The following is a 7648-nucleotide window of genomic DNA, read 5'->3' on the forward strand; positions in this document are numbered from 1 at the left end:
CCCAGTCATTCTGAAGTTTAATAGTTATTAGATCTGTAACCAAGAGACTGACTTCATGAATTCAGAAAGCTCCTTTATCCCATTACTTTGTGTTATCTAGAAAAAATCCATTGTGACTCTTTAGGATTGAAAGCATCAATTACATTGCACTACCAATTCAAATGTGTTTCTGCTTTTGCTGGTAAATCTTTAGGAAAGTCTTTGCAGTGTAGATTTTTTATGTACTGTAGCATAACCCTATGTTTCATGTTTCACTGTTGATTCTGAAGACATCTATTAGGATAACATTGCTGTTTCTTTTCAGGATTTTGAATTCATCAGTCAGGTCCCCTTGTCATTTCTCTATTAAAAACTAAAAATAGTTTCAGTTCTTTTAGTTTGCCAGTGTAGGATATACTGTACAGTACCTTTGATTCAGGGAATATAGCTGGTTGCAGTTCTCTGGACTGAACTCACAGCTGCAATATAATTTTTCTATTGTAGAGACCAAAATTGTACACAATATACTAAATGCATCTTATGGGTGCTTTATACTGTACATTTTTACCATTACATCCCTTAATTTAAACTCTCCACTTTTAACTATATATTCCACCATTCTACTTGTCTTTTATTGCTTCCCCACAGTGTCTTAAACATGAAAGTGTTGTGTCTACATCAACGCTTGAGTTACTTTTTCAGCCTCTTCAATATTTTATGAATCTTTCAAGTTTGGTGTCATTTGTGAACTTGTCACTATATCACAATCTAGAACATTTATTGAATCAATAAGCACACAGTCATAATATAGTTCCTTGAGGCACTCCTTATATTACCCCAATCTGAACATTCACATATTATCTACACATTTGTCAAGTATATATATAACATACCATATATAAATACAAATTGATAAAAACGCCAAACACGTGTGAAGACTTATCTGTAGTCAAAAGGAAAACACCAGATGACACTTGTTTAATTTTAATCTTCAGAATAATGAAATATGGCAAGTTTTGAACTTGTCAAGGAAATGTCAGGTCTAGTGATACTGTTTCTGATAATTGTATAAATGAGTTCTAAGGGAGTTCATCATGACAAAAATACACAGTTTTCCAACTTTTTCCAGAATGAAGGGAAGCCTCTAATAACTAATTCCTCAATTTACTTGGTATCATTATCAAAGGCAGCTTCCATTCAAAACAATCAAGGAACTGTGAAAATTAACTGTACAAGAATCAGTGAATATGATAATGGCAAAAAACGTATTTCAGTACTAGAAAGTACTGAAAATATATTGTATATGCACATTATAACCACCCTTATTCAGTACTGTATCATACCAGATGGAGAGAATGCAATTACAATGACATTTTCACACTGTTGTGTACAGTATATAAGACATGAAATTGCAGCATGTAGCCCTGTGGTATGACTGTAGGAATCATGATGTACAGGGATACAGTGCGTATCAGTACATGAAAACAGTTTCACCTGGCAGTGTGTATCAATTCCTAATTGTATTACTGACTAATTAGTTCAGGTAGGTAGCTGTGTCAGCATACAGTACGTAGGCTGCAAAGAAACAAGTAAATGTTTATTCCATGCTGAAAAGAGAAGAAAAGAAACAACTTTTCGGCTGTGGAACATTCTTAGGGTGTGAGAAAGAAAGGAAAGTCTGCAGCTGATAAAACATGGGAGCGGGAGGGAAGCAGAGTAGGCACTCAGGTGGTGCGAAGTCAAGAGAGGTGGAGAGAAGTGAAGAGAGATGTCAAAACCTGCAAATGAATAGAAGGGACTAGAAGGAAACAAGTCTGTTTTTGAGAGAAAGGTGTGATCCTAATTTCAGGATGATTTTGGTTTTGGATATTTTTCTGAAATAGGAGTGAGAAACCCTTCTTTGAGAACGCAGACGAAGAGATCAGTGTGATCATGGTTGTTAGAGGTGAAGAGGTGAAATGAGCTTGGAGAAATGTTTGATCCTCACAGCCCTGACAGTGGTCTGGTGGTCTCCCAGTCTCCTTCCTGTTTCCTCAATGTAGATAGCTGGGCATTTTCTGCAAGAGATGCAGTAAATAAGGTTGCTGGAGGTTCAAGATGTCATCTGAGTGATCCAGAATTGTCCAGAGGGGCCTTGAATGAGCGTATTAGATATTAGATATGTATTTGCAGGTCATGCAGCGAGTTCTGTTGCAGGGGAAAGTGCCTGGTGTGGATGATTGCTGAGGGCGGTCAAGGGAGCTGTGAACAGGAAGGTTAAGCAGATTAGGTGGTTGGTGATATGAGATGATGGAGCGGTCAGGAAAAAGGGTACCGGTGGAGGGATCATCCTGAAAGATGGGAAAGTTGTCGTTAATGGTCCTGGGGATAGAAAGTGCGTTAGGGTGGTAGGGAAGCACAAGAGGAATATGGTTGTGAGACTGGGAGTTTCTTATTGGGTTGATGATCTGAGGGCTGTTTTTGGTTCGGGTGAGGGCCACGTCAATAACGTGTGGGTTATCTTCTGTTGATGAAAAAAGAGTGCATATCGAGGGCTTGATTTTGGAAATCCATGTCGTCACTGCTAAGTTGTCGGAGCCTGAGGAACTATGAAAAAGGGAGAGAATTTTTAGCATGTATATATTTTTTATGTATTTAAATTTTAAATAATTAATATGTATATATTTTTTTAAATATTTTTTATCCTTTAATGACTAATTATATTATTGTCTAATTAGTTGAAAGATTCACCACATAGGTTCATCGTTGTGCAGTTTCTGTTTAGATAAGGGTGTACTGTATCTGTGGAATATAAGGAACATGTAGCTTGGTAGATGTGGGTCAGCAGGGAATGAAGGAGAGTTTGTGTATAGTTTGGTTTGGATTATATAGTAGCAGTTTTTTATGTTTGTAAAATTATTTTTATCTTCTTTTTTTATAAGTATCTTGTGTAGCATTTTCCTTTGTCCCTATTTAAATAAAGGCCAGAAATCATGGACTTTAAAATATAAGTCATCTGATAGTGTGAATGTTCCCAAAGCCAGAAATGGCTCAGAAATCTTCCACATGGCATTCCACATGTGAATCTTCCACAGCTTGGACAGCATTACTGTTAAATAGTTTTGGTATTTTTTAATCACAATACTTTTTTGAAAAGAAGACATAAATTAACTCATCGATAATCACATTAATTGCAGATCTCTGTTTTATTCATCAATATCTTTTAATGAAACATAAAATTGATTAACTCCAGCACAAGAGAAGAAATGCTGTGAATATTGTTCGTACTACCCTATTGCAACAACAGGACTCTCTTAATGTGTTGAGCATGTTTTACCATTTCATAACTCAAATAAGTTATTACTTAATGCTATCAGCAGGAAGAGGTTGTAATGACCCAGCTATAATTTATTAAAACCCTTTTCTTTCTATATTATTTATCTACACACTATTACATACTGACTAATTACAGTTATAATATGTATCAGTACACCCCCAACAACAAATAATAAAACATTGCTAAGCTCCTTAAATTGTGTTACATTAGTATCAACATACTAATATATTTTTTTAATTTTATTTTTAAAAATGAAATTTAGTCTCAGTACTGCATACCACCACACTTGAGCAGGCCTAAGTGTTGTGCTCCAACCAAAACTGGAATAAAGCTTGAAATTCACTTGGTTACTGGGTTCATTTATTAGGACATGAATCTAAAATACTGTGTGTTTACATTGAATTTATTGCCCTCAAATTAGCATTTCTTCTAACAGCAGGGACACTTAATAAGTAAGCTACACAACTGCTCATCAGGTCAGAGCTCATCCTGGTTTCCACGGTGATTTGCTTGCGGAGAGCACATGATTCCTCCCCCTTCAATGGGAAACACATCCATCTCCGAGATTACCCCGAGCAAATATTGGTCTCAATTCATACAGCTGGGTGGACTGAAGCAATCACAATAAAGTACCTCACTCAATGTACAACAGCAATGCTTGCAGCAGGGATCTGAACCCATAGCCCACCAGGTATGAGGCCAAAAACTTACTGTCTACACTAAACAGCTTTCCTACAAAACAAATCTCTTTGGGAACAAGTAAACATTATTTCCACACTGAAAAATAGAAATGAGCAACAATGTTTCAGTAGCTGAGCATTCTTCTTCAGTAGTCAAATATTGTGGAACTAACCTTTACTTATACTGTATCTTTGCAGCCAATGCATGCTGACACAGATCCACCTTATTGAAATGTAATTGTCTTATTATCTCTAAGGGAACTCATTGACACAACAGATAAAGTTCCTGTTGCAAATAAAGTTCCTGTTCAATGAGCTGTTTTGGGACTGAGAAGAATCAGACATGAAATGATGTGTATAACTACTGTGTAATAGTGTCAGATTTAGATGACTAGTGTGACCTATCAACCATCTGTATATCAGTCTCTGTTAGATTGTCTTTCTTACTCCATTTTCCCAGAGTTCTGTCCTCAAAAAGAAGTTGCATGTTACAAATTTATAACATTTAAAAAATAATTTTAAGCTTTTGGAAGTGTTTTGTAACAATGTAAGACACATTTTCAAAGGTTTTTGCCTCACTATGTACAATCTGTAACAAACAATGTTTATACAGTAAACAGCAACGTCTTCGACACTTGGAACACAGAGACAAATATGCATATTTTTACAATATATAAGTTGAAAAAGAACAAAGAGTCCTCAGTGGCACAAATAGTAAAGAAGTTTGCTCAGGGGGGCTCAGCTTGGGCAAAATACTAATAAATTTCCAATAGCTACTAGACACTTTGATAATGCAAATAGGACTACAATGTTTATCAAGGGTTACCAAGGCTGGCAAAACCTATGTCTGCCAAGATATTCTTTTATTCAGATAATTATTCAGTGTCTGGAGGAGCTGCATCACTTCTCCATCTGATAGCTGACTCTGCTGTATGTTGCGTGAGACACACTGTCACGGGAGCCAGTCCAGACTCTCGTGTAGTGCGTATTTAGGACCCTATGCAGACGGTAAAATCCGATAGAGACTGGAAAAGGGCAACAAGGAAACATGACAGGATCAGGATGGGATGAATGACTGGGGGGCGTGATGGCAGTGAGTCCAAAACAATCTGAAAGGGGAAACCAGGAAGCAGTCCAAAAGTCCATGGCCGGGAGATCCATCCAAAGAGACATGGGGACGAGGAATCAGGAACTAGGAAGTTAAAATCATAACGGAGCCTAGTGCTGTAAGTCCCGGACCCAGATGGTCAGGACGCCGGGGAATAAGACCCACCCTCAGGCTACCCACAACCCCAGGGAATAGGCAAGCCTTATGGCGTCCATCTTCCAATACCGAACCCTGAAGCCCGGAGACGCCAAACTTAAGTAGGGACAGCAAAATTGGAAACGGGTGCACATAAAATACAAAAAGTCAGAGGGCCCTCTAGAGGAAGGATGACGACCGTGAAACACACATTGTGAATAAGATGTGAGTGACATTGCATGGTTAAGAAGAAAGTGTGTCCTTATCATACCCTGCTGGTGTAACAGGTCCAAGTTAATTTACAAACAGTATTTCCAAATTGTCAATTTCCAATAGTCAAATTGAACAATAAAAAATAGAAATAATGTTTGGAGAAAATGCTGATGCATGTGTTGCTTTTCATGGATCTAAGCAGAATATCCTTCAGTTGACATCTTTGTAATTTCCTATGATTTTGCACTGTGTGATTTGTTATAAATACCTTTATTTAAAATTCCAATGAATAAGGCATGACTGGAAGCCCTAGAATTATACCATTCATGAATGCAGTTTTTACAAATTCCCAATCAACTGACTGGTGTGGACTGCATAACAGCATTTCTAACTTTTCTAACATTCTAATATTTCTAACTAGCAGCTGTGAAGCAAATTTGGAATATGTAACTCATTGGTTATATGCCTTTCATTTCATAGAAATCAAAAATATATATGTGAATGAAACACATTCATTACTCTAGCTGTCCCAAACAACAAATCTACTTTTACAAACACTATTTTCTAAGTGAATGTTACGTGCTGAAAGCTCAATTTCAAGATTAAATGTTTGTTGTATTTGAGTTTCACAACAGGCAACATTTAATGCACAATAATTTGCTTTTAGCAGCTAATTTCTGCACATGTTTTTTGGTTGACTAATGGGATAATGGGATCGCTTCTTGGCCTTTTGGCTAAGATCAAGTGTAGTATCTGTTCTTATCGGTTTAATATCTGATACATCTCCCATCGGGGGACCACATATTAAACGGATTTTTGGAACAGGGAGCTGGATTAAGAGCTTGCTCTGTCCTCTCCGGAATTTCCCTCACGGGATCAATAAAGTTTCTATCTAAAACAAACTTAGCAATCTTTTTACTGGCTGGAGTCCTTCAGACAGAGTGGGAAACTGTAAGTACTGCTGATTATAATGTGACAAGATTTAGGCACTGCTTTGGAGAACATTGTAGTTATTACCTCTATCAGATATTTAATAGATAAACATATATCGATTGGCAATCACAGCTATGAGAACATCTGAGATAGGAGCATAAACTATTGATTTTTCCGAACATTTATTAATTGTTTCAACAACTGAGATAGGATTTTCCAGATTTTCCAGCTGCATGTACCCTGGATCTTCTGTCCCACTGCTTAGGTGTGTATTCTTGTCCGTTTGTGCCCAATCATCCCTGATTGTCTCCTATAGCATATTTATCCTGCACACTTTCTTCTTTTCAAATACTTTTCCAGTCCACAATACATAATAGCCATTTTATATTATTTATAAAATGTATTATTTATAACAGTTGAAGCTTCTACATAGTAACATTAAGCAGTATTTCTAGAGCAGAAGAAAATCCTTTCTGAATTTTTAATGTTCTTTTTATTTGCTTTTAACAATAAAATTACATTAGTTGGTTTACAGCATACCCATAATCCTTTCTGAATTTTAACTTGTAAGACTATGACATTTGGTAAACGAAAACTGAGCAGACCACAGACATTCCTCAAGTCAAATGGAAATGTATCCCTAATTCTGAGAGATACAGTCAAATCATTGATTTCAAAATAGGTTGGCTGTAACACAACTACATAAAGGATGCAATTATCTTATTCTGCCTTCATTGCTGTCAGGACTATAATGAATAATAAATCGGTCCAGTCATTGAAATGACAATAGATAAGTGTTTCTATATTTCAGATAAATGGTAGATTTCTGAAACAATATAATTTACATGCTATGCTTGCAATTCCAAAACAATGTTCGTTTTCCTGAATCTATCCAAAATTACATTTTCTCAAATCCAGTATTTGTTTCAGCATAATCACTTGTGTAACTTTTTTAGACCACTAACTGAATCATTAAGAGCAAATTTACCTGAATGTAATGTTGTCTGTTTTGTTTGTATAAACTGTTACAGTTTAATATTTAAACAGTATACGTTTTATAAAAGTAAAGTTCTAGCCTCTTATTTTACCCCATCTGCTAAGACAGGATCACCTCTGTTGTCACATGCTTCTACCTTCTCAAATTGGAGAGAATGGTGACTTTCATGTGGTGTCAGAGACTGCTTTGCCAGATGGCAACTGCTTCCTCAGTTCTGCCTCTAGGCCTACTTCGCCTACAGAGGCAGCAAGAATAGGTCAATACTTTTTGTTTGCATGCAGCACACA

The 7648-nt window shown here is 36.5% G+C and overlaps 1 pseudogene; it reads left to right on the plus strand.

Moving 5' to 3' along the window:
- Positions 1-6145: 6145 nt before the first annotated feature.
- Positions 6146-6325, plus strand: LOC148830733 (U2 spliceosomal RNA; annotated as a pseudogene).
- Positions 6326-7648: the final 1323 nt, after the last annotated feature.

This window comes from Atractosteus spatula, chromosome 7 (genome assembly GCF_055471065.1).
Source record: "Atractosteus spatula isolate fAtrSpa1 chromosome 7, fAtrSpa1.hap1, whole genome shotgun sequence".
Lineage (NCBI taxonomy): Eukaryota > Metazoa > Chordata > Actinopteri > Semionotiformes > Lepisosteidae > Atractosteus > Atractosteus spatula.